We start from the raw sequence: 25,944 nt of genomic DNA, 5'->3' as shown, positions 1-25,944 counted from the left end.
GAGTGCACAGTTTTAAAGCCCTGGTTTTTTATTTGTTTGTTTGTTTGTTTGTTTATTACTGTTATAGGCAGCAGACCTAACGTTAGCTTGTCAGTTTGTTAGGAAAGTAACACTTAACCTTGACTCTGCACTCGCGCCAACATGCACGGCAGTGAGCAGCTCGCTCTGGAACCCCACTCTGAGTAGCCTTGACACAGTTGTTCTCCACCTCCACTGCAGCCGCCTGTGGCATGGGAGATATGCAGGAGCTGCAGGGCAAGCAAGCTTCTGGTGAAGCCGTAACACAGGTGTGTACACTGTTCTCATTCCATTCCACTGATGAGAACAAAGTCACATCTAGCTGCAAGGAGGGCTGGGAAATACAGCCTCCAGAGTCGGGGGGAGGTGGGCCATTACTAAAAGGAAGACAAGGAGGCTGGCTCGTGGGAGACCACAGCATCTGCCATGCATCACCAGCCGCCTCCAAGAGCCGAGTTCCAGGCCCTGACTCCGTACCTGGGGTGGCTGGAGGCTTAGCTAGAGGGGACTATGTCAAGTATCTACTGCTCTGTGGCAAAGAGCCTCAAAAGTTAGTGGCTCAAAACAACCATTATACTGGCATACAATTTTGTAAGTGTTTGGCTGGGCTCAGCCAGTGGTTCTTCTGCTGGCCTTGTCCAGGTCACTCCTGCAGCTATTGTCATCTGGTGGTCTGACCAGGGCTGGATGGTCTTAAATGTCCCTGTCACGTGTCCAGCTGTTGACAAGCTCCGGGCTGGGATGCCTTGGTTCTCTACTCTGGCTAGCCCAGGCCCCTTCACATTGTGTCCTCAGCATTGCCACAGCCACAGCCACAGCGAGGGGGAACTCCGTGCACAAATGCTTTCCGTCTGCTAATGCTCCATTGGCCAAAATAAGTCACATGGCCAAGCTCATATTCAAGGAGAGGAGAAATCACTTCACTTCATGATGGAAGGGAGGCAAAATCGCATTGCAAAGGGACATGAAAGTCGGCAAGGTCACCTTCACCAAGGGTGTCCCACAACAATTGCAGGCTGAGGCCCCTATGGGACAAGGAATGCCTGTGCTGGTCCTGACTAGGATGTGTGACACCAAGAGAAAGAGTCTGAATGGACCTCCCTCTTGTTGGGGCACCCAGCCCCTCTGCACCTGCAGGGCTATGAGGAACCAAGCAGTCTGCCCCTCTGGTCAGCTGCAGAGTCTCCCTCGTGGCACCTCTTCCCCTCCCTCTGTCTGCTCACTGGCTTCTCCTGGTAACTTGCTGCACCTGCTTCCTCACAATGTCTGCCAGCTGCAGGTACTCTAGCTAATAGCATCTTTTGCCTCCTGCTCTGGTGGCTGCTGGTGCAGGCTCTCCATCTCTTCCAGACCCAGCTTCAGAAACCACAACCCTGACCAGCCCAGCTTGAATGTTCTGTCTAGACCACAGGCAGGTACCCAGCCAGACTTTGGATGGGCTGTCCTGAGCTCAGGTGCCCACATCCCATCTAGTCACTTGGGGAGATGTCTAGGTGGTGGGCTTCATAGTGGGATGAACAGGAACCCCCAAAAAGATACGTCCACACCCTCATGCCCAGAATTTAGGTGGTCCCTAAACCCAAAACAAGTGTGCTCATGCAAGACACACAGAGAAGAAGATCACATGAAGATAGCTGAAAGTTACCCAGCAAGGTGAAGGGTATCTAAAGCCATCAGCGGCAGCAAAGCCCAGGCATCACCCTGCTTTCAGAATTCTGGCTGCGAGAACTCTGAAAGAATACATTCCTGTTTGTTTTCTCTTTTAATACTTCTGTGATTACAAAAAAAGGAAATACATCTTAAAAGGAGTGGGCTCTGAGGTACAGCCAATGAAGACTGCATCCCATATCAGAGAGCCAGTTTGAGACCTGGCTGCACCACTTCTGATCCAGCTTCCTACTAACACGCCTGGGAAGGCGGCAGAGGATGGCTCAAGTGCTTGGTCCCCTGCTACCCACGAGGAATACCTCGATGCAGATCCAGGTTCCTGGCTTCGGCCTGGCCCAACCCCGGCTCTTGCACCCAATTGGAGAGTGAACCAGTGGATGGCGAAGAGCTCTCTCCTTTCTCTCTCTAGTTCCCACTCTCCCTGTCATTCTGCCTTTCAAATAAATAAATAAAACTTTAAATAAAAATATTTTGTGGTAAACATACATAACAGAACGTTTCTCATCTTCATACTTATAAATGCAGAATTCAGTGGCATTAACACATTCGCAGTGCTGCCTACCCATCACCGCTCTCCGCACTCACACAAACTCTGTACCCATTAAGCAGTTACTTTCCTTTCCCCCCTCCGGTCCCCTGGCCATCTTATTCTACTGGGTATCTCTGTAATTACACTACATTAGCTGCCTCATTTGTGTGGAGCCATGCAATATTTGTCCTTTTGAATCTGGTTCATCTCACTAAAGGTAATGTTTCGGTGTCACAGCATGTGTCAGAATTGCATTGCCTTATAGTGGCTCACCAGTACTCCCCTGGGTGTGTATCACCTGAGAGTTATCCTCCCCCTGGTGATGGCCGGGGGGTGGAGGGGGGGGTGATTTCCGCCTCTTGTCTATTGTGAATAATGCTGCCGTGAGCACGGTTTACAGGCATCTGCTTGCAAAGCTGTATATGGTTTACCTGTTCTAGTCCCTGCTTTCAGATTTTTGCCAGGAGTGGAACTGCAGGATCAGAAAGTAATCGTGGGGCCAGCGCTGTGACATAGCAGGTAAAGCCACCGCCTGCAGTGCCCGCATCCCATATTGGCGCCGATTCGAGTCCTAGCTGCTCCGCTTCTGACCTAGCTCCGTGCTGTGGCCTGGGAAAGCAGTGGAGGATGGACCAAGTCCTTAGGCCCCCGAACCCATGTGGGAGACCAGAAGGAAGCTCCTGGCTCCTGGCTTTGGATCAGCGCAACTCTGGCCGTTGCGGCCAACTGGGGAGTAAACCAGCTGATGGAAGACCTCTCTCTCTCTCTCTGCCTCTCCTTCTCTCTGTGTAACTCTGCCTCTCAAATAAATAAATAAATCTTTAAAAAAATGGAAAGTAATCGTGTGCTTGACATTTGGACGGTGCCCCAGCTGCTGCACTGATCTCCATGCCCAGTAGCAGCACCTATGGGATCCAGCTGCTGCGCGTCACTTGCTGTTTCCCAGTTTCATCAGTTTTTGCTCGACTTTTGTTCTCATAACCGCCTAGCAGGTGTGAAGTAGCATCCCTCTGGGTTTCGTCCTCTTTTCCCTGGTGACTGATGACGTGGAGCGACTTTCCATTGGCCATTGGCCCATCTTTGCAGAACTGTCTCTGCCAGTCCTTTGTCCACGTCGGAATCAGGCGGCTTGGTTTTCTCTGTGCTCTTCTGCTGTCTGTGGTTCTGTGACATGCTGTCCATGGTCATCCGTGCCAGCAGTCCTGGGAGGCCAGCCTGCCGGGCAGTAGGGCGCCTGGGAGAGGCGACCTCCACGCGAAGGCTGAGCAGCCGCTCTGGCCCCATCAGCGCAGACCATTCTCCCTGCCGGCAGGTGCTCCGAGACCCGAGACCTGCAAGCCAAGAGGGCTCGCACCCCAGCCTCCGTCTCTCCTCACTGCTTGCTCCCACAGTTCCTGCTGGAGGTTTGGAGGTAAAAGGAGGGAGCACAACAGAGCAGCTCATCTCCGAAGGAGGCGGAGACCCGAGCAGGTTTACAGGCAGAGGGCGGAGCCGGGGGGCGGGGGGAGGTGGAGAGTCCCATTCTCAGAGCCAAGCACACTGTCTCTGTTCTTGCAAATCAGAGCGTCAAGGAGAAGGGGACTAAAAGCGACCTCAGACTCCAGCCCCATCCACTCCCTGGATGAGAGACGGGGCAGGGGGGCTTACCCAGGGTCCACAGCAGCTGTCTGGTTCTGAAGTCCAGGCTCTCCCCTCCCCCTGTGTCCAGGACTTCATAGTGTGAACTCTGTAAAGACAACAAGTTTTTAAATCACTTTTTGTTCGTGTCTCAACAAGCTGTAAAATGCCTCTTCCCCCTCCCTCTTCCTAAGCCCTTGCCCCTCCTCCCCGGACACCGTGGCTGATGGAAACCTCTTCCCCGCCAAATGCAGCCGAGGGCGTGGGAAAGGCCATTGGGTTGGGCAGACGGGAAGCCAGTGCCCCGAAAGGCAGGCTGGGACTGTACAGCCAGCACTGGCTGCATCCCCGCGCCACCTCTGCACATCCTCTGCCTCCAGAGGAGAGCTTTGCAGTCTCTGTTCCCCAGCATGAAGAGGCAAGGTCAAAGATGTGGACAAGCCCTTCCCTGCCGTGGCCCCAGGGGACGTGCAATTGGCCTCAGCTTTCAGGCTGGCTCCCACACGTTGAGCCCTCGGGCTCTGCCGTGCATGGGAAGACCCCCGTCGCATCCAGAGTCCTGGCGCTTCCGGAGGTGGGGTCTGACCGCGGCTCCCCTGGCCGTTCCTAGTGCAGCCCTTTTGTCTGCCCCTTGCATCACACCCTGAGAGCTTGGACTATCTAAAGGGGAGCTGGCATCCCAGCCAGACAATAATGCCGTGGGAGAGCCTTTCCCATCCGCTCAGCCACGCAGGCCAGGGAGGGCACTGCCCAGTCTCCCAGCTGGGAAGCCGGAGGCTCCTAGAGGTCAGCCTGCCCCATTCTCAAGTCGTCCTCTCTCCGAGAGCTCACGCTGCTCCTCTTCATCAAAAGGGAGAAGGAGAGAGAAACAGAGGGGAGGATGTGAGGGGGTGGGTGAAGGAAGAGGTGAGGAGAGACTTGGGAAAGCAGAGGGGGAGGCGCGGGCCCTACGGCTGCATGAGTTGGAGGAACCCTGCCTGTCGCCTCCTGCAGGCTGCTTTTTACCTAACCACGGTTCACAGCGCTTCACCTGCTCTTTAGTCTCGGGCTTTCTGCGACTCCATAGGAATGGAAGACACAACAGCCCTCTGAGTGGAGAATTATCTAGGTTCCTCCAGCAGTGCTCAGAGCCACATCACCTTGGAGCCCGGATGAACCCAAGCTGAGGAGCAGCCCCAGCTCTGAGCTGACAGCCAGGTGATGGAGGGGGAGGGGGTTGAAGTTGTTAGCGGAGATGGGTGGGGTAGGTTCTTTCCTTCACTCAAGAAAGAATTCAGACGTGAGATGGAGAGGAGTAAGGCTGAATGGAGTGGGGCATCCATCAGAACGGGTGGGCACCGCTCCAGACAGGATCCAAGAGCAAGTGTCGGGTCACTCAGCCTGGGGGAAGCAAGGCTGCATGGCGCAATGAAGAGAATACACCTGGTGGGCCAGGTGGGCGGCTCAGGAGAGAGCTGAGAGCTGAGACACAGTCTGCACTCACGCTGGGGCTTCTAAGGGAACGGGGTCCAGGTCTTCTCGCCGTATCTCCTTCCCCTCCTCCCTCTCCTCCAGTCAAAGGGTGCCCTGACCGTGAACTGGGTGACCTCCTCCCAAGGTTTCACCACTCGGTGCTGTCAGACTGGCGGGCCCACCTGGCACCCAGCAGAGGAGCCCCCCCAGGGCGCTTTCCTTGGGGGGAGGCTGGGAAGATTGCGTGGCCCCGTGTTCTCAGGCTGGGGAACCAACCTGGTGCTGAGCAGGGAGGGTTCTCCTGGGGAGCCCCCCCGGGGGGAAGGCTGAGACCACCTGTGAAGTTACCCGAGTCTGGGCAGGACTTTGCTTCCCAGGTGTGATGCCGAGGCTGTTACTTTCCAAAGAAACTTTTGTCTTCCTTAGCACCACCACCTGCCCCCCCCCCACACATACACATACACATAGTCTAATTTCTATCTTCCACCTAACACGGTCAGACGGCGGTACCCTCTGCCACTCCCTTCCAGACCCTTCTCTCAGACACCCAAGCATCTTATTCCCTCTGCAGGCTTGCCTTCCTGGTTCACAGTGCTCCTCCGGGCTCTGTGAGCTCTGAGAAAGCCCTTCGCTTGATGAGGCGGGGGCAGGGACCTGCGACCCTCCCGCCGTACCCTGGTCAGCATCCTTCTCTGTGCGTTGTGAGACCAGGCTGGGGGGATGGGAGTGGGGGTGTCCCGGGGACACCCAAGAGCTAGTCCAGACCTCATGATAGCCCACACTGTCGGCATGAGGTCCTGTACCCCCAACCCCCATTCCATCCACAGGAAGCCCAGGGTCAGCAGCCCAGCACCCTGCCCTGTCCCTCCCTGCCTGGCAGCCGCGTGTCCCCTGGGGCCCCGGCGCCCAGCGAGCCAGCGCCTCACATATGATCACAATTACCACAGGCTTGGCCTGCGCCCAGCCACGCTGTGAGCACATCCAGGCCTGGGCACTGGCCAACTTTCCATCTCAGCAGAAAAATGAAAAGGTTCAAGGGATGCATGTTAATCCCAACCATGCAGGGGAAGGAGTGGGGGGAGGGAGCGGGCCAGCCAAGAGCCTCCTGACCCACAGGCATGGGCCCACTTGTGGCTATAAACCCCACTGCCCCCAGGACTCAGGAAGGAACTCAGCTGGCAAGGCCTGGGGGGTGGTCCCGGGACAGCCACCCCTCCGTATTCGGCTTCACAACCCCCTGCTGGACATAAGGAAACTGAGGCCGGGTGTGTGTGGGGGCGCAGAGACCCGGCTGGAACACAGGCCTGGGGCAGCCTGGGTTTGTTGGTGACTCCCCGCTTCCTCTGCCCACCGCTGTGTGCAGCGCCCGGTGAGCCATCCAGGGTTCTGAATGCAGACCTGGGTCCCTCTAGGGAGGGGACTCCGCTGCCCAGCTCCTCCTCTCCCAGACTTGGGACGTTTGGCTCTCCCCCCTCGCTCATCTGGGAATGCCCGTGTGCGAGCTGGGCTGGGTTCCAGGCTCAGGGCGGAGGGGGCATTTGAATGTTTGACCTATGACACACAAGCAACCACGCTTTGAAGAGCTTACAACAGGTTAGATAGATGCTAGGAGAGCCACAGATCTCTGCTGTGGGGGCAAAGGAGTTAACGTTTTGCTGGGACTCTACTTAACATCATGTGATCTGCTAAAAACACTATGGAGGACAGCAGCCATCAGTTAAATGTCAGGTGGGGAAGAGCTGAAGCTCTGTTTAACAAGATGTGATCTGCTAAAAACCCTATGGGGGACAGCAGCAGTCATTTAAATATCAGATGGGGAAGAGCTGGGACTCTAACATGTGATGTGCTAAAAAAAAAAAAAAAAGGAGGACAGCAGCCATCAATTAAATGTCACATGGTGAAGAGCTGTGGCCCCATGAGGAACAATGGACATTTTGATTGCTGGTGTCCCCAAGGGGATGCAATGCCTCGGAAAATGAGGTCTGAGATAAATGTGCTTATTGACATCAGCCCCTAGCCAAGCTGGGGACGGCCCAGGGCCCGCAGCCAGGCATCCGAGCCAGGGTGACAGCAGAGTGCAGCTCTGTGCCGGCTTGGAGAGCCACAGGCTTCCTGCACAGGCTTGGAGGTATGCAGCCCAGGGCCAAGAGCTAGGCTGAGCCTAGGCACCGAGGCTCAGCAAGCAGCCGGGCCTGGGGGACCCCCAGGCCTCAGGCACTGGGGGTGTTAGTTCCTCCCCATCTCCTCTCCATGGGCGCCCCAGCAGAGCCTTTCCCTAAAGATGCCCAGCGGGGGCCGTGGGGGCCACAGTGGGCAGCTCGTAGACTGAAGCAGTGTTCTCAAAAGGTCATCTCTCTCTCTCTTTTTCTCTTGCTCTCGCTCTCATTCTCTTCTTTCAAAGGCCCCAGCGAGCACTTTGTACTGCAGCCAAGTTTGCTTTCTCCAAGAACTGACGAAAGGAAACTTTTTCCAGGTCTGATTCTAAAAGGCTAGAAAGACATGGCGGAAGCATGGTCCCGGGCTCGGCCACCACAAGCTGCCCACCTGAGCCGTGGCCAGGGCTTGTCCTGGGAAGAACTGGCCGGGGGCCTGGGGCAGGTCACTCCATCGGCAGCCCCTGCCCGACCCAGATGCGCCCCATGTGCAGACTACCCATGTCCCCGTCACTGGAGTTGCTCCCCCTTTCTCCCAGGTGATCCTGGTGTGACCTATGAAGTGGCCAAGAGACTCAAAGGGCCAAGGACTTGGGTGCCCCTGGAATTCTGGGAGAGTAGGCGAGGGAGGGGATTCTCCTCTCATTGCACGACTCGCAGTCCTTAAAAGCCTGCATATCTATCGAGGCCAGCATTGCAGTGTAGCAGGTAAAGCCACCGGCATCCTATATGGGCGCTAGTTCGAGGCCCGGCTGTTCCATTTCTGATCCAGCTCCCTGCTAATGGCCTGGGAAAGCAGCGGGGGGTGGCCCAAGTGCTTGGGCCCTGCACCCATGGGAGAGACCTGGAAGAAGCTTCTGGCTCCTGGCCTTGCCCCAGCCTTGTGGTCATTCGGGGAGAGAACCAACAGATGGAAGATCTCTGTCTGCCTGTCTCTGTATGTGTGTGTGTATGTCTCCCTCTTTTTCTGTAACTCTGGCTTTCAAATAAATAAATAAATCTTTAAAAGAAAATAGTATCCATGAAAGGGCAGGCCCCAGAGCCACGGCCACCCAACAGGTCTTCTTCCCTGCATCGCCAGGCACCCACTGAGCAGCGAGCCCCTGGGAGTTGCTTTCCATGCAGACTCAGCCAGTCTTCTGCTCTGACAAAGTGACCCGGGAGTGGGTGTCGGTGTCCCTGCACGTCTTATTTAAAGTGAGTGCTGGTGGGGAGAAGTTTGCCTCATTCTCTCCCTCACCTATCAAAAAGACAATCACCAGGGGCCAGCGCTGTGGCACAGTAGGTTAAACTGCCACCTGCGATGCTAGCCTCATATATGAGCAGCGGTGTGGGCCCCACTTCTGATCCAGCTCCCTGCTAATGCACCTGGGGAAGCAGCAGAAGATGGCCCGGGGCCGGCACTGTGGCGCAGTAGTTAATCCTGCGGCGCCGACATCCCACGTCGGCACTGGTTCTGGTCCCGGCTGTTCTTCTTCCAGTCCAGCTCTCTGCTGTGGCCTGGGAGAGCAGTGGAGGATGGCCCAAGTGCTTGGGCCCCTGCACCCACGTGGGAGACCCAGATGGAGTTCCAGGCTCCTGGCTTCAGCATGGTGGCCATTTGGGGATTGAACCAGCAGAGGAAGATCTTTCCCTCTCTTTTTCCCTTTCTCTCTTTCACTCTGCCTTTCAAATAAATAAATCTTTAAAAAATATAATCAGAAGTTGCCCAAAGGTGAAGTAGAGGTGGCCTGGGGGCCACAGGCAGACAACTCCTGCAGCGGTGGCTGGTCCCCAGGGTCCCCGCAGCCCTGACCAGCCAGGAGCTCCCCAGCCAGGTCCTGGGGGACCGCCCCGGACCCCACCTCCTTATTCCCATGGCCGCTCACAGCCCTGACTGCTCCAGATAATATTTTAGGACACTGGAGACAGAGATAAGAAGCAGATGAGAGAAGGCCTGGGAACAGGAGCTGAGCCAGGGCGGGAAGCAGGCCCCCTGCTGCGGGCAGTGCTGGCACCCGGAGCTGCTGGAACACGCACTCCCATGGGGACCTCCACCCTAGCTTGGGCACCGCAGAGTCGGGATCCTGGCTCCTGGTTAGAACACGTGCAGCCCTGTCCGAGCACAGCCTCCAGGCCCCTGAGGACTCCTGCACACCTGTGCAGCAGGGCAGTACAGGAGAGCTGAGCCCGTCCCTGGGCAGGCTTGTGGCTTAGAGCACTCAGTAAGCATCCCTGGGAAGCACGACTTGCTGGGCTGCGTCTTCCAGAGCGAGCTGGGATGTTTGCTGGGACCAGCGCCCCACAGACGGCATCTCAAAGGCAGAAAGGTCGTCCAAGGGTCCCTTAGGGTAAACCAAAGGCTTTGGTTAGGTGCTGCTGGCTTGCGTTGGGGGACTTGGGTGAGCTGAGCTCCTAGCCTGTCTGGGATGTTAATAGGAAATTCATCTACCAATAGCAACAACCGTAACAATGGGAGCCCCCATTTTGCAGGGAAGGGGAGAGTGCTGTCAAGGTCACCTCCAAATTCCCTGGGGTCTCTGAAGACCACCTTGACCAGCCTGGTGGTTACCCTGCATCCCAGATTCCCTGCAAGGTCAGACTCCCATCCCATCCCTACCCCTCACCTTGAACTCCCACCTCCAAAGACAATCCAGTAGCCCCGCCACAGCTGAGAGCTTGGATGATGCGGGGCCCCCTCGTGGCCTGGACAGAGTGAAAGAATCACGCAGCCGCCACCCAGCACAGCCAGTGTTACCTCAGGGCAGAAAACTTGGAAGGAATCCCAGCTCCAGCCAAGGAAAACATGAATCAGGTCTCACTAAGCCAGGTGGCTCCTCTCCCTTGCCTTCCACCCTCACCCCAGTCATGGAGCTGATATGCTGCTTGGATAACCCCAAGACCCCATTCCCACACGGCCTGCTGCCGGCAGAGACACAGGAGCAGGATTCTAGAACCTCAGCCCCGCTGGCCATCTTGCCTTCTGCCTGCCCTGGCTGTCTCAGGGCCGGGGTCTCTCCCGGGTGCTGCTCCCTCTGACAGCTCTCTGTGGGCCTCCCCTTCCTGGCCATCCTTGGCCGTCCTAGCCTCCACTGTCGCAGGGTCTTCTCCCTTCTGTGTGTCTCTGTATCTCCACACACCCCTCTACCAAGCAGACCAGTCAATGGGTTCCTAGCCCGCCCACTGGATTACCAGGCAGATCTTATTTCCCAAAGAGATTATGCACTGAGGCTCGGGGGGACACCCCTCAACCCAGGACGACAGCACCTTCTGTTGTGTCTCGTCCGGGAGGTCACTCACTGCGCAGCCCTCTGCCTTTTGGCGCCCAATATTCTGGTGCTGTCAGCTCTTTGTCCCTTGATTTTCATTTCAGGGGCTTTGGAGAGGGGACCAGAGATACAGAGGTGAGATTAATTTAATATTTAATAATTAATTTAATATTTAATTTGTCCCAATATATCCAAAATAGTGCCCTTTCTTTTTTTTATTTTTTGCCAGGAAGAGTTAGTGAGAGAGAGAGACAAGAGAGTTATAGACAGTGAAAGAGACAGAGAGAAAGGTCTTCCTTCCGTTGGTTCACTCCCCTAATGGCTGCTACAGCTGGCGCTGAGCCCATGCAAAGCCAGGAGTCAGGTGCTTCTCCTGGTCTCCCATGGGGTGCAGGGCCCAAGGACCTGGGCCATCCTCCACTGCACTCCCTGGCCATAGCAGAGAGCTGGCCTGGAAGAGGGGCAACCAGAACAGAATCTGGCGCCCCAACCAGGAATAGAACCCAGGGTGCTGGCGCCGCAGGCGGAGGATTAGCCAAGTGAGCCACGGCAACGGCCTCAAAATAGTGTCCTTTCAACACATAATCGATACAGAAAATTGTTGAGATTTTTACATTCTCAGTCTTCAACATCCCAACTGTCTTTGACCCTTACAGCACCTCCCAATTCAGGGGTTCCCAGCACCCACTTACTCCCTGATTGGCAGCTCGGGAGGGAGGGCCCTGAGGAGGCCGGCAGGCGGCAGAGGGCGGTCTTTACTTGATGGCTTCTGCACCTCTGGGGTCTGCCCTGAGTATCTTTCATCTCCTGGCAGTGGAGGGAAGGAGCCACATGGGACAGGCTCGTGGGACTGCTGTTCAGCCGAGGAGGTCAATTTGTTCATTCAAAAAGAAACCGTGAGCACCTTTTGGCCTCTTGTCCAGACAGGAAGCCCCTCCCTCCTATCCCTGCACGCTCCATGCTTGGACAGCCAGCCCGGGCACCTGGACTCAGACCAGGGCCATTGCTTACTGAGTGCAAATGATGCAACAGCTCAGGTGACAGCCAGGTGAGGCACCAATGCCCTGCCCATCTCAGGGAGGGGACAGTGCACCCCACCCCACCCCTGTCCCCGCTGTGTGAGATGCTGTGGCCATGCACCTGGCTGCCTGCTCTCGTCTGCACCTCCCTTGCCGACCTGGCTGCTTGGCCCTTAGGTAAGTCAACAGCCAGGCTGGCCTGGGAACCTTCTGTCTCACCTTAGGATGACTTTGCCCTGTCTGCTTCAATGGCTGCATGTCAGGTTTACCGTCAAAGTCTCAAGGCCTAGACTTGCTGCTCTACAGAGTAATCTCTCATTCTGCTCCCATTGGCCCGCAATTTGGTATTCTCCCGGGCCCGCTCCACATCCTCTGTGTTTTTCTGAGGATGCCAGAGACAACCAGAACCCAGCCCCAGACGTGCCCTGTCCCCTGCTCAGGCTCTGCAGCCAGCACGCAGTAGGGGCACAGCCTGCACACTGGGTATACGTGCTGCAGAGTGGGGCAGGAACATCTTCCCTCCCCGCCTACCTGTCCCCAGGACCTGGTGACAGTCGTCCTGAGCCAGAGCAGCCAGCTCACGGGGCTCATCATGTCTGCATTCTGATGCCAAGAAGGTAAATGAAAGTGAGAAAGAAAGAGACAGAGAGGCACAGGGGACAAGGGGTCTTGGGGGTTGATTCAGAACTACTGCTGGTCCCTTCAAGCTGCAGATAACACACACACACCCCATCACTGTCCGGTTTTTTTCCCCCCTCTAATGGGCGGACCTTGCAGAAAGTGACTCAGCCCTTACGTAGGAGATGGGAAGCTGAAGGGAACAGGAGCTCTGGTGACTCACCGCCTGGAACTTCCCCGTGGGTTACACAGGTTGGCTTAGACAATTTTTTAAAATGTAGCTTTAACGACTGTCAAAAGGAAAGAATGGTTTGGGAGGCGGATTGGGCTGAGGATCCCATGCCAGGGCTGGAAAGAGGAGCTGTGGTGGACAGGGGGCTGCGAGGAGGCTGGGGGTGGGGCTTGTCGGCCAAGCTCCCTCCTCATCAGGCCACTGGGCAGCACTTGAGCAGTCGCCGCGTTGGCAAGAATCAGCTCCGGGGGACTCCAGGAAGCACCTTGATCCTTGGAAGCGGTGGGCACCCCCCGCAGGGCCACCTCTGACTAAAGAGCTAGAGGAGGGGGTGGGTAACTGACAGCGGTTAAGATGCCACTTGGGACTCCTGTATTCCGTGTCTGAGTCCCTGGGTTCACGTCCTGGCTCTGTTTGCTAATGCGCACACTGGGAGTCCGTGATGGCCCAAGTACTTGCGTCCCTGTCACTCACGTGGGAGACCAAGATCAAGCTTTGGGCTCCTGGCTTTGACCTCGCCCAGTCCCAACTGTTGTGGGCACTTGGGGGAGTGAACCAGCAGGTGGAAGATCTCTTTCTGTCTATCTCTGTCCCTCTGTATCACTGGCTTTCAAATAAATAAAAATAAATATTTTGAGAAAAAAAGAGCTATAGAGGGTGGCATGCAGTGACTTCCAGCCCTGGTCCTAGGCTAGAATCACCTGAGAGTGTCATAAAATCCCCATGCCCAGGGCCCTCTCAGACCCATTGAATCAGAACCTCTGGAGATGGGGCCCGGGCATCAGCATTTCTCGGGCCAGCTGGAGGAATCCATTGTGCAGCCAATGGAGAGAAGCTGAGCTCAAGGGCCAGGGCCATTCCACCCCAGGGGGGAGCTCTGGTTGTTCCTGCCCCCTGATTCTCAGAGTGATCTTAGACCTCCAGATGTAGCCACATGTGCGTCTCAGCAGAGGGTCTCCCCTTTTCTTTCTGTCCTGCTACAGAAAGCAGATTCCTGTAGGGAACACTGGTGGCCATGCAGAGCTGACGGGCAGGCAGGTGGGGCGGGCTCTGGGACCCAGAAGCCTCACAGGGAAGAGGCCCCACACCACCACCACCAATCTTTCTCCCCCACCCACTCCTGCCTGGAGGCCTGAGTCAGAGCATCCCAGCCCAGGCCATCAGGGGATGAAGTCACAGGCCTCGTGCTGGCCCTTGGGGTCACACCCACCCTTCCTCCACTGTTCCTTTCCTTCTCCCAGAGGCTCAGCGACCCCACCCCGCCAGGCTGCCCCCTCCGCCCCAGAGGCCCTCCCACTCCACTTCTACCCACGTGTCCTCCGCTCACAACATACACAGTCTTCAGGCAGTCCCTGGAGAACGCACCTGCCCCCAGCAGGAAAACCCTCCTGTCAGCCCACAGTTCCATGGGCCTCCACTCACCTGTGCTGCTGGCGGTGCAGGGAGCAGGTCCTTGGTCCTGAGGGCAGGTGGGAGGTGGGGCAGCAAGCACCCTGGGCACAACTCGTCCCTCAGCCTGGGCCTCACCCCGGATCCCGTAGCCTGGCAGACTTGCTGTGTGTGGCAGCTTCCCATTGGCAGTGCCTCTCCCACTGGCCTTCCTCACTTCCTCACCCTGGTGGCAGAAGTTGGTCTCCCTCCAAGAGATGAAGAAAGGGCGTTGTTAACCCGGGGTCTCTGCCTCTCCACACTCAGTCACGTACGGTCTGACTGTGAGGATGTGGGAGTTCATGCCCTGTGCCTCCATTTCTCCATCTCTGAAATGGGACAATGAAAGCTCTGAGCAGACGGGTGTGTGTGTGCCAAGGACTAAACAAGGCAATGCAGGCAAAGAGCACCATCCTTAGCACCAACGCCATAGGTGTTGCCATGGTTACGGTGTGTGACGCACTGGCAAGCTCACGGGATTCCACGTTGGACTATAAATGTCACGTGGGCAGAGACACCAGGTGCCTCTTCTGTGCTGGGCACCTACTGGGATTCAGGGAATAGTGGCAGAAAAAACAAATGCGGCATGAGCTCTCCTTGTGCTGATTGCTCCCATTCTCGCTGTATGGCTCTGATGATTGTCACTGCTATTCTCATGGGGTTCTTGGGGTGATGCCACCAGGTCTGTGGGTACTGTACCCACTCCCCGCCCCTCTCCCCTGCCACGCTGTCCCCAGTGCCGGGGAAGTCCTAGTCATGGCAGAACATCCCGTCGGCCCCCACTGGCCCCTGGGAGACCAGACAGCCTCCTCTGTGGGCCACTGCAGTCCTGGGGGACCAGACAGCCACACAGTCCTGAGACCCCACGCAGATCCCGAACGGGCAGCCAGGAGCCCCGTCCACACCTGGTCAGTCAGGCACACGGGCGGCCAGCGTCTCCAGCCACAGGCTGAGTGGTGGCCGCAGTGGGCAGATGCAGCAAGGACTTGATGTGCTCCCTGGGCTCAGGAAGCACACAAGGAGGGGGCCACGCCATGCTACGCCCCCAGCACCCTGTGGAGCTCCTCTTTACCCAGCCCCTGGCCCTTCTCTCCGTGCCCCTGGGGCAGGTCCCTTGATGGCCAGCAGGCAGGCCTCCCTGGCTGTGGCTCCAGGCTGTGCTGTGCTGAGGACTCAGTGGCTCCTAGGCCTGACCCCAGCAGCTCCAGCCTCACTATTCCCACCTGTCTCTCCCCCCAGGGTCCTGAGCTTGGTTGGGGCAGTGGGAGGGGACCTGGGAGTGAGAGCCCTGAGAGGTTGCCCTCGACAGGTGCCTATGACCCTGCAGGTCCCATTTGGCACCAGGGGAAACCATCTCAAGCCACTCGAGTGGGAGAACGGGACCACGCACTTCAGCCTCATTTGCCCTAAAGAGAATTGCAAAGGCGGACCTGCGCCCAAACACCTGCACTCTGCGCTGTCTCTGAAGGGCCCTCAGCTGCCAGCTGGCCAGCTGGGTGGGAAGCCAAGCACAGAGCCTCTGAGCCACTTCAGGAGCCAGTCTCCAAAAAGGATAGGAGGGAGCAGGTCCACGGGTCCCCCTGCCCGCATCCAGCCAGCCCAGCTGTCACATCACAGCTGCATGTTGCTACCTCTTCTGTACCAAATAACTCCAAAACAGTTTGACAGTTCTTCCTCTGACCATGTTTGATTTATGGCTGCAATTACAAGCTCTCCTTCCAACCGTCTGCACCCAGCAGATGTCTCTTGCAAGTCAGCAGAGCTGTCATTCCAGCTGCCTGTGCCTTCCGAGAGTGGGCCACGAGGACCTGTGCGTGCCCACGGGGCGGTGCTGGCCCCACCCTGTCTGGGATGTGGCCGGGTTGGGTGGGAGGTTACTGATCTCTTGTCACAGAGACCCTGAATGGCAGAAAGGACTACTCCCTCCACCCAAAACCCAGCCTGCCCGGCTCGGAAAGGACGAGCTACCCACTTGGCGCCTCCTCCCCAGTGTGGTTTTCACCGTGCACATGAGCAAGGGCCCTGGCCCTGAACGGCCACACTGCCCGGCCGCGTCTGCTGAGTGCTCCAGCTTCTGCCCCTTCTAAGTCAGGGTCTCTGGGTGCAGTCCTGGTCCTGCTTCTTGAGCAAGTCACGTGGCTCTGTGTGGCCTGCCTCCTTGTAGGAAAGGAGGAAGATGACTTGGGTCTTACTTCCAGCTGCTCCACCAGCGCTACAGACTGTGGGTGCTTATTTCCCACAGTTCCAGAGGCTGAGAGTCAGCCCAGCACAGCCAGGTTCCGGTGAGGGCCCTCTTCCGGGCTGTGGCCGGCCAGTTTCTCCTTGTGTCCTGACACAGTGGAGGAAGAGCGAGCTGGCCGCCTGGCCTCTCCTTAGGAGGGCACTAACACCATTCGTGAGGGCTTCACCCTCAAGGCCTGGCTCCCTCCCCATCACATTGGGAGTTGGGCTTTGGAGAGGAAATAGGATGTTCTAACGTGGAGTAACCGATGGTCACTGCTCACTGAGCGCCTCATGCCCCGTGCACTGCACAGGTTGTCTCTACCTGGTGCCTGGGTGACCCTCCCAGCCCCCCTGGAAGCCAGCACCCCCATCTGGCAGATGAGCAAACCCAGGGTCAAGGAATGAGAACTGGCCCGAGTCTCTCTCCAGGAAGTGGAGGCACAGCCACTGCAACCCAGTCTGAGCTCACGCTTCACCCACCCCGCCCCCGGTAGCCTCGCAGGATCACTTTAGCTGAGCGGTTATTTTTGTCCCAAGGGATTTGTGGGGTTGGGGGTACTCAGAGGTGGGGAAGGGCCACATCAGTTAGGGCACAGTGCCGCAGTTCCAGAGGCCACCAGACGCCTGAGCCTCTTCTAGGAGATGGAGGCAGGGACCACCGGGCCCTCCCCTCCCACCTCCGTGACTGTACCCTCTGCTCCCCGATACCCAGGTGCTCCTAGGTAACCTGTCAAGAGAACGGCCTCCAGGTCACTGCATGGAAAAAAGTCCTCCCTGTCCCTTCCCTCCACCTCCCTGACCAACTAGAGGCTGTCTGTGGGCCACTGTGCCAGCGCGGGGCAAGCATTTGGTGCAGTGGTTAAGAGGCCTCTTGGGACACCCACATACCACGTGGGTGTGCCAGGGTTTGAGTCTCAGTTCTGCTTTCCATTCCAACTTTCTGCTGATACACAGTAGGTGCACCTACAGTAGGCAGTAGGTGATGGTGCAAGTACTTGGGCCCCTGCCACCCACGTGGGAGACCTACACTGAGATCTGGGATCTTGGCTTCAACCTGGACCAACCCTGGCTATTGCAGGAACTGGAGGGGGAACCAGTGGATAGAAGCACTCTGTCGCTAGCGCTCTCTCTTTCTCTCTCTCTGCCTTTCAAATAAAATGAAGATAAAAGAAAACTTATAAAATGCTTGGTGTACTAGGGCATGGCCCCTTTCAAGGCCATACCAGGGCCACACCAGAACTTCGCCCAGCCTAGGGCTGGCTCTTCGGCCCTCGTCCTGTTTGCAGAGTCCAGAGAGGAAAGGCCTGGGGAACTTTAAAACAGATGCTGCCCTGTGGGCTCCCTCTCCTACTTGCATCTGCCCAGCCATAGCATCTCACGATTGCCCCTTCTTCACTCTGCCCCCGTGCACTCACTTTCAACCATGGTGCACTGGAGCCTGCTCCCAGCGGCCCACACACTGGGGCCCGGCTGCCTCCTTGCCCTGGCCTTTGCTTGCCAAAAACCTTGGCTGTGGGCTTAGGAAAAAGGCTCTTTGGTCCAAGGCTCTGAGACCCGACCAGTTGGGGAGAAAGGCGGCCCAGTGTCGTTCCCCAAGTTTGCAGTCAAAATCGCAGCAAGCAGCCAAGTGTCCTAAGACTTTGTTTTATCTACTTTGGGAGGTGGCATTGAGAGGTTCAGAAAGATTTGAGTGTTCTGGGTCCTCTGATTTAATTGCCATCTCAATCTCACCATGGAGCTGGAGGGAAAAGAAAGAAGGAAAAGAGGCCCGGCATTGTGGTGCACAGAGTTAAGCCATCCCCCGAGGCTGATATCCCAAATAATTACTGGTTCAAGTCCCAGCTGCTCCACTTCTCATCCAGCTCCCTGCTTATATGCCTGGGAAAGCAGCAGAAGACGGTCCAAGTGGTTGGGTCCCTGAACCCACATGGGAGACCTGGCTCCTGGTTTCAGCCTGGCCCAGCCCTGGCCATTACAGCTGTTTGGGGAGTGAAACAGGGGGAGGAATCTCTCTCTATCTTCCTTTTTCTCTGTAGCTCTGGCTTTCAAATAAATAAATTTTAAAAAGGGGGGAGGGGAGGGGAAGGGAGAAACAGGAGGGTGGCTGTGTTCTTGAGCCTTTGGCGATGCATTCGGCCCCTGGGGGGCTGTGGTTGAAAGAACGTACAGGGCCGACGCCGCGGCTCACTAGGCTAATCCTCCGCCTTGCGGTGCCGGCACACCGGGTTCTAGTCCCAGTCGGGGTGCCGGATTCTGTCCCGGTTGCCCCTCTTCCAGGCCAGCTCTCTGCTGTGGCCAGGGAGTGCAGTGGAGGATGGCCCAAGTGCTTGGGCCCTGCACCCCATGGGAGACCAGGATAAGTACCTGGCTCCTGCCATCGGATCAGCGTGGTGCACCGGCCGCAGTGCGCCAGCCGCGGCGGCCATTGGAGGGTGAACCAACAGCAAAGGAAGACCTTTCTCTCTGTCTCTCTCTCTCACTGTCCACTCTGCCTGTCAAAAAAAAAAAAAAAAAGGAAAAAGAAAAAAGAAAGAACGCACATGCTCTCAAACACTTCCTTGGCATGTGGCTGCCAACCCCAAAGGCCTTTAGTTGGCAAGGGCGGCAAATCCAGTACAGACGGAGACACCGGGTCCTGGAGGAGAGCGGAGCAGGAGGGAGCCTGCCCCACAGGCCCCACCAGACCCACGGCAGCCACGGCAAGGACTAGAAGCAGCTCCTGACAAGCCACCCTGTGTCACGTGGGAGACCTGGGCCTGGCTCCAGACCTTCCAGTCTGGAGGGCCAAGGCCAAGGTGCAGCCGGCCGGTGGGAGGGTGGGGCGAGTCCTCGGAGGAAGGTGGAGGTGGGGGACGCAAAGCTGTTAGCGCATGCTGACCGCAGAGCCTCGGGTGATGGTGTGGGCCGGGGTGGGGGCGGGCGGGCGGGGAGCGGGGGCGAGGCGGCCTCCAGGAACGCGCTGTTCTCAGGAAACAGCGGTTCCTGCTGTAAACCTGGCTCCCTGCCTCGGACAAACTTCCTGGTTTCTGAGTGCGCGGCCAACACCCCCCCACCCCGCCAGCTCCTTGCCCATGCAGAGCAGGGAGTGGGGTTCCCCTCCATGAGGACCTACTGTGTGCCGGCCCCTGCTATTCCTGAGTCAGGGCCCTGCCCAGCCTCCTTCTGCCTGCACATCACATTCAGCTCAGCAGGCCTGGCTTCGTGCTGGTGTCCCTTAGCTCGAGGAAGTGCACCGCCCCCTACTCCCATCCCCACTCACACCGCCAGGGAATCTTGTCCAGAAGAACCCATGAGGCCTCACAGAAGGCAGGGCCAGAGAGCGGATCTGGGAAAGGAATAATCCACTCACGAGGTCATGGAAGTCTTCACTGACGATGGCTCCTACGCTGGGTTCCAAGGGATGAATAGAAGTTCGATGGACAGGCAAGGAACCAAAAACCCCTCTGAGCAGGGACAGTACGATGTGCAGACACGCGCAGGTAGGGAAGACCATGGCACAGGGGAGAGGTGCCAGGGCGTGGGGTGGAATGACTGTGAAGAGCAGAGGAGTGGAAGCACGAGGAGACTGAGCGGTGGCCCACAGACCACGAGGCCTCGCTGACCACCCACTTGCCCTCCTGGATCTCTCATGGTGGGGGGATCAGCAACCGGGCCCCAAGCCTGCTTCTGCGCCCCACTCTGTCTCCCTGCCCCCCTGTCTCAGAGGCCCAGTGATCTGTTTCTTGCTGCAGGAATCAAGAAGGAGGGGATCTGGGCGAGAGAAGGGGGCTGCCCAACTCCTGTGGCTCTCCTTGCTGCACCTCCCTTAGCACCTGCGGCTCTCAGCAGAGGGGCAGTTGCGGCAACGTCTGGGGATGTGTGTGGGTGCTGTGACAAGGGTGCTACTGGCACCCACAGGCCGAAAGCCAGGAATCCTGCTGCACAGTCCCAGAGGCACAGGGCAGACCACCCCCCCCTCAGGGCACAATGTCGACAAACCCTGCTCCAGACAGGGTTATGGGGCGGCCCTGCCCGCTGAAGCCAGGACACCCTGGCTGGGGTCCCCAGTGCTGAGTAATTCTGATCCTAGCAAGATCACAGGTGAGCGTGAGGCCTGGGGAGGCTGGGACCACCCGAAGGTCCCCCGCAGGCAGGGGCAGGGGCAGGGGCAGGGGCAGGGCCCAGCCTGGAGCCCGCCCCCGGCTTCCTCAGACCCGGCTCACTGCATGCCTCCCCTGCAGTGCCCCGAGTCCTCTCTGAAGGGCAGAGCCTGCCCAGGTTCAGGGCTCCGCGCTCCCCCACGGTGATGCTGTCTTCCTGCAAACTCAGCCTGTCCAGAAGTCTGACCCCACGGGCGTGGCAGCCCCAGGCCCCCCTTCTCCGGCCTCGATCTGTGTTTTGGCAACTTGTCCTGTCTCCGGGACCTGGTTCTGCACCACTGGTGCTCCCCTTTTGCATGTTTGTAGACCAAACAGGGCCTGTGTGCACTGCAGTTTTAATCTCCACACCCCGCCCCCCCAGGTCCCCTGCCTCCTCAGGCCCATGTCCTGCCCGCCCCCAGCCCCCAAACCTCGAAGCCCTGCTCAGCAGGCTGCCGGTGGCCTCTCCTCCCACTCCTGAGCCTGGGGCTGCAGGGCACAGACCGCAGAGTCCACAGCGCACAGCCCTACTGCAGGTTAAGGGCTGTGGGCTCCCGCAGAAGCCTCCCGCCAGGCGGGTTTGTGTCTGAGCTGGTGCACAGGCACACAGCCTGGGCTACTGGACTGGGGGACAGCAGCTCTGCTTCCTGCCCTGTGACCTCGGGCAAGCTCCCTCACCTCTGGGCCCAGTGTCCCTCCGTGCCATGGGTGGGGACATGACGGTGGCGGGAACTTGACAGTGGTGGCGGGGACATGACGGTGGCTGCAAGTTTCCGCTATGGACGCTGGGGCGGCCACGCCCTGGAGGGCAGTGCGTTGCTGTGCTTGGTGTGCAAGCCTCTGTGCCCACCACCCAGGCCTGGGCACCTTGGCCCACCTGGGGTCCGTGTGGTCGTAAAGACCACCCCTTCCTGCCCGGGTCCCAGGCCAACAGCGCCCACGCCCCGCCCAAGGTGTGCTCTGCCAGCAGAAGCCATTGTGCCCCTTCCCTTCGCAGACCCCTCATTCTCTGGAAGGTTCTAGGGTCTCCTCTGGGGAGGGTGATGCAGCCTGGCCCACAGAGGCGCCCTGTCCAGTGCCGGAGCCTGTCTGCATGCCTCTCACCAGCCCACCTCCTCTCCTCTGGGACCTCACCCTGAGCCCATGTGGGCAGCTTCCCGTCTGCCGGTTCCTGAGCCTGGCGGGGGGTAGAGGTGGCTCTCCGAGGCCAGAGGGGCTGCCTCTGCTCGGGTTCTGATCCTTGTCACTTTTCTCTGACTGTCCCTGTGCAGCTCTCTGCAAGTTCTGTCCCCGGCCACAGGGTCTCACTGGTCGTTATTCACGGCTCTGGGCCCTGATGCTGCAAGTGCAATTGTCTGCCTCCCTCTGTCCCCTATGCCGCTACCAAGACGGATTATCAGGCCACCTTCTCCCACCCACATAACCGTGAGACACTGTGCCTGGTGCTCCTCCCAGTTCCTGGCCTCCTGTCCACCCCCTTCTGTGCCCTTCCCCCTGACATAGCAGCCCCACTACTCTCCCCGGGCCTGTGGCACCTGCCCTCTCCAGGAAGCTGGCCCGCAGGAGACCATCCAGGTGACACCTCTAGGGGAAGGGACATGTCCAGTCTTTAGGCCACCCTCAGAGCCTTGGTCAATACCTTTCTCTGAAGGGAGGAGAGAACTTCCACTTTGACTATGGCCCTGCCTAAATAGGATAGGAGTTGGCGAACTCAAGAGGCTTCCGTAGCCTTGGCAGCTCATGACAAGAGCCTCGGGCAATCACTGACGTCATAAATAAGAGTGTCAGCTTTTAAATCAACAACAGGAGTCACTGTGCACCTGCTCCCCATGTAGGACCTCTGTCCTTAATGAGTTGTACTCTGAGAATCAACGGTAAAACTAGTACTCAAACAGTCCTTTATACTTTGTGTCTATGTGGGTGCGAGCTGTTGAAATCTTTACTTAGTATAGAGTTGGTCTTCTGTATATAAAAATAATTAAAAATGAATCTTAATGAAGCATGGGATGGGAGAGGGAGTAGGAAGTGGGACAGGAGTGGGGGTGGGAGGGTGGGTATGGGGGGAAGAATCGCTATATTTCAAAACCTGTACCTATGAAATTTATATTTATTAAATAAAAGCTTTCTATATTAAAAAAAAGAAGATGGCCCAAGTGCTTGGGCCCCTGCACCCATGTATAGGAGACCCAGAGGAGGCTCCTGGCTCCTGGCTTCATTCAGATTGGCCCAGTTCTGGCCATTGTAGCAATTTGGGAACTGAACCAGTGGATGAAAGACCTCTCTGTCTCTGCCTCTCACTGTCTGTAACTCTACCTATCAAATAAATAAATAAAATCTTTTTAAAAATAAAAAGGGCTGCCTGGCTCAGGAACCCAAAACGTCAGGGAGAAGGACTCGGGGGCAGATGCGTAGGCTCTCAGGGCTCAGTGTGCACATTCAGCTTCCACTGCCACCCCCTGGCAGAGCAGCTGTGGCGTTTCCCACGGCCACGGCTGTGAGACGGGAAACACAGCTTCCTGTGCCGCAGCGGCAGCCCAGCGTCACCCTCTCCCAGAGTCATGAGTGACTTCTGACTGCACAGGTGGGCTTCTGGCCAGTCCAGAACCATGGAAGCCTGCTCTAATATGCGTTAGCATCTTGTGTAACGGAGACCTGGCCCCCAAATGGCAGTCCCCCCACCATCGCCACCACCACCCCGGGGACAGGAATGGAAGGCCCGCCTTCCCTGGGTATACCCCAGGTGAGTCCCGGCTCCCCAGCAGCGTGGCCGCCTCCTGCCTCCCCCAGTGCTCTGGGACATCTGAGCACTCACAGGGAACGCTTGACCAACACCTGCGGCAGGGGGCAGGCATTGTGTCACAGCCGGTTAAGCTGCTACTTGGGACACCCGCATCCCCTATCAGAGTGCCGAACTTCCAATCCAGCTGCCTGCTGATAGGCCCGAGAAGGTAGCAAATGAGGGACCCAGTACTCGCGTGCCTGTCACCCATGTAGAACACCCAAATTGAGTTCCTGCCCCTGGCTTTGGCCTGGCCCAGCCTTGCCATTGCAGACATTTGGAGAGTGAACCATCGGATGAAAGACCTCTCTCTGTCACTCTGCCTTTCAAATAAATAATTCATTTTTTAAAAGAAACCACAAAACTCCTGCAGCAGGAGAAGGAGTTCAAGCCTCAGGAGCAATTTCTCAGATGCGGGGAGCGAGAATGAAGCTGGCAACAAGGACCAGGACAGCCTCTTCCTGCAGTCCCAGGCACGGCCACAGGGCCACGTGACGGGGAAGGGGGGAGGGCTGTGTCCAAGGGATCAACGATGTCCCTGTGCCGAAGGTGGTGGCACAAAGTGGCCCCAACAGCCCCAGGTCATCTATGACCTTCCAGGGGGAACTTCAGCTCCCCCGAGATGACCCCCACCCCTAACACTGCAGTCTCACTTTGCACAATCCAGATTTAGCCCGGGGGCAATGATCCCTTGTTCCGAACGCCCAGCGTGGTGTGATGCATTGAAATATATCTTTGGGAAACCCTCCCATGAAGTGACACCCCCCCCTACTTCCACAGCCAATTTCCAGCTCCGCCCCCTCCTAACAGGATGAGCTGTTCTTCTCCCCCACTCGCCCCCACCCAGCCCCGGCGGGCTCACCTGGGTTGGAGGTGGAGGCCAGACTACGAGACCCTCCATCCGGGCGGATGGAAAGGGATAGCGATGAGACATCTGTTCTGTGCCAGCAGGGCTCTGGGACCGGCGAGGCCCGTGAGTCACCGGCGATGAGTCACCACTGCATTGTCTGTGCTGCCGGTCCCCAGGTCCCCGGCGGGAGCAGTCAGGCTCCAAAGGAGACAGCTTTCTCCTCTTGCTCGGGATGTATGAGCATGAGCACGTGTGTGCGTATGCGTGTGCATGTGCGCCACATCCATGCGTGTGCCTGGGAGACAAATGTTTCCAACACAGCTCAGGTAATAATTGCTGTCCTTTGATCACAAGCTCGTTTCTCAAAGGTGACAGGGCCGTGGACTGCGTGGCAGCAGCCTGGGGCTGGAATCCTTGTCTCCTTGGTGGCTGCAGGGAAGACCTAGGGCCCATTCACGCTGGAAACCGCCCTCCACCCGCCACTTTATTTGGCCGTGGATATTTGGGAGCCTTGTCCACACAGTGTCCCCTCACTGGGACACAGCTTGCAAGGCAGGGAGTGGGCATAAGACACTCAAAACTGCAACTAGGAAGGAAAGTCCAGCCTCAGTGCAATTGTTCTCCTGGCCAAAAGCTGTGTAAGGCGGGGGGCTCTGCGTGCCTGTGTTCCCAAGTCCATGGCCTGGAAAGCTGTTGAGGGAGCAGAAGGAAGCAGGCTCCTGGGGGAACCCACGGAGCCCCCACTCTACCCAGGTTGCCCACCTGCCCTGGGCCTTTGAGACCAGTTCAGGGGTCTCAGGCGCTGCCTCCCCATCCGGATCACCTCCTACTCTTTTTACCAGTCACGATGAGTTGGCTTTTGTTTCCCCGCAAGCCTGTTCCTTAAGGGCAAACATCGTGGCTCTCTGATCTCTGCACACTCAGCTCGGCGCAGCGCAGCGCACAGAACGGTGACTCGGGGCTGAAGCGTCCGCGCACCCTTGCCCCTCCCATCCCCTGCACAACTGGGGTCACGGAGCCAGGCTTGTCCTTGCTCCGCGGGTGAAGAAAGCTGGTTCTCACTCACATGGCTCCCCCCTTCCCCGACCCCGTCCTGGGGAAGCCGAGGCAGGAAGACATCTGTTTTCTGATCCAAGGACATGGCCACTGGGGGAGCACCCCAAGGAGTGAGCAGGCTGGACACAGAGGGCCTTGCTTCTGACCTGGTGGAGATGTGCTTGGCTCCCAGGGACTCGAGTCCCCTGCAGTTGGCTAAAGGGGACTTGGTAAGGGATCAAGGGAGTGTCAGACTGGGGTGAGGGTCTCGGGAGCCTTCCAAAGCATTTTCTACACAAATGTGGAAACAGAAGTTTTTGCAAATCCGAAGCCCCTCGGTACATCCTTTCTTTTGTAAGCTGCTATTTCCGTCCAGCGTTACGTTACACACATGATGGCTGGATTTGCTAGATTGTGTGACTGATAAATTCACATTCATTCCTGACTGGGCCCGTCAGAGTTGCACGCCTGCGCCTTGCTCCTGGCTGTTACACTTATTTGTCATTCCTGCACTGAACACGACACTATGAATGAACGTTCTTGTACCAGAAGTGCGACTCATCAGCTCCATGGGAAAAGTTACTTCCAGGAGTGTTGCTGAATCAAAGGGTGGTTTGGGTTTGGGGCACAGTACCTCGCGCTCTCCAAGAAAAACCCGTGCATCCAACGCCCCCTCCAGTAGCCTGTCAGAGTGCATGTGGCCGCCCGCCTTCACCAGCGTTGGGCTCAGAAATAGTTCACTTATTTAGGAAACAGAGGTTTTCTTAATAAAAAAAAATCATCACAATTGTCTTGGAGAAGGTCTCTGGGAGAGAGACCCACCCTGTGACAGCCTGGGGTGAGAGGGCCCAGGTTGCAGGCAGGCGGGAGCAACGTCTCCCACAGGCGTCCTGTGACCTTCCAGGGCCGCCAGGGGAGGCTGAGGGCTGACGTGTCCCATGCAATTCTCCCACAGCC

General features: G+C 57.5%; 1 long non-coding RNA gene across 1 annotated transcript; it reads right to left on the bottom strand.

Annotated features, from left to right (window-relative positions):
* Positions 1-605: 605 nt before the first annotated feature.
* On the bottom strand, positions 606-24,065 carry LOC127488741 (uncharacterized). The gene is made up of 3 exons (XR_007916529.3): positions 23,965-24,065; positions 13,977-14,191; positions 606-3,941 (listed from the first exon to the last, which is right to left on the bottom strand). It is a non-coding gene; the product is annotated as an uncharacterized LOC127488741 (long non-coding RNA).
* Positions 24,066-25,944: the final 1,879 nt, after the last annotated feature.

The sequence above is a fragment of the Oryctolagus cuniculus genome, chromosome 2 (assembly GCF_051225735.1).
Source record: "Oryctolagus cuniculus isolate XC-2025 breed Fujian yellow rabbit chromosome 2, ASM5122573v1, whole genome shotgun sequence".
Lineage (NCBI taxonomy): Eukaryota > Metazoa > Chordata > Mammalia > Lagomorpha > Leporidae > Oryctolagus > Oryctolagus cuniculus.
This window is presented reverse-complemented; position numbering and strand designations above follow the sequence as displayed.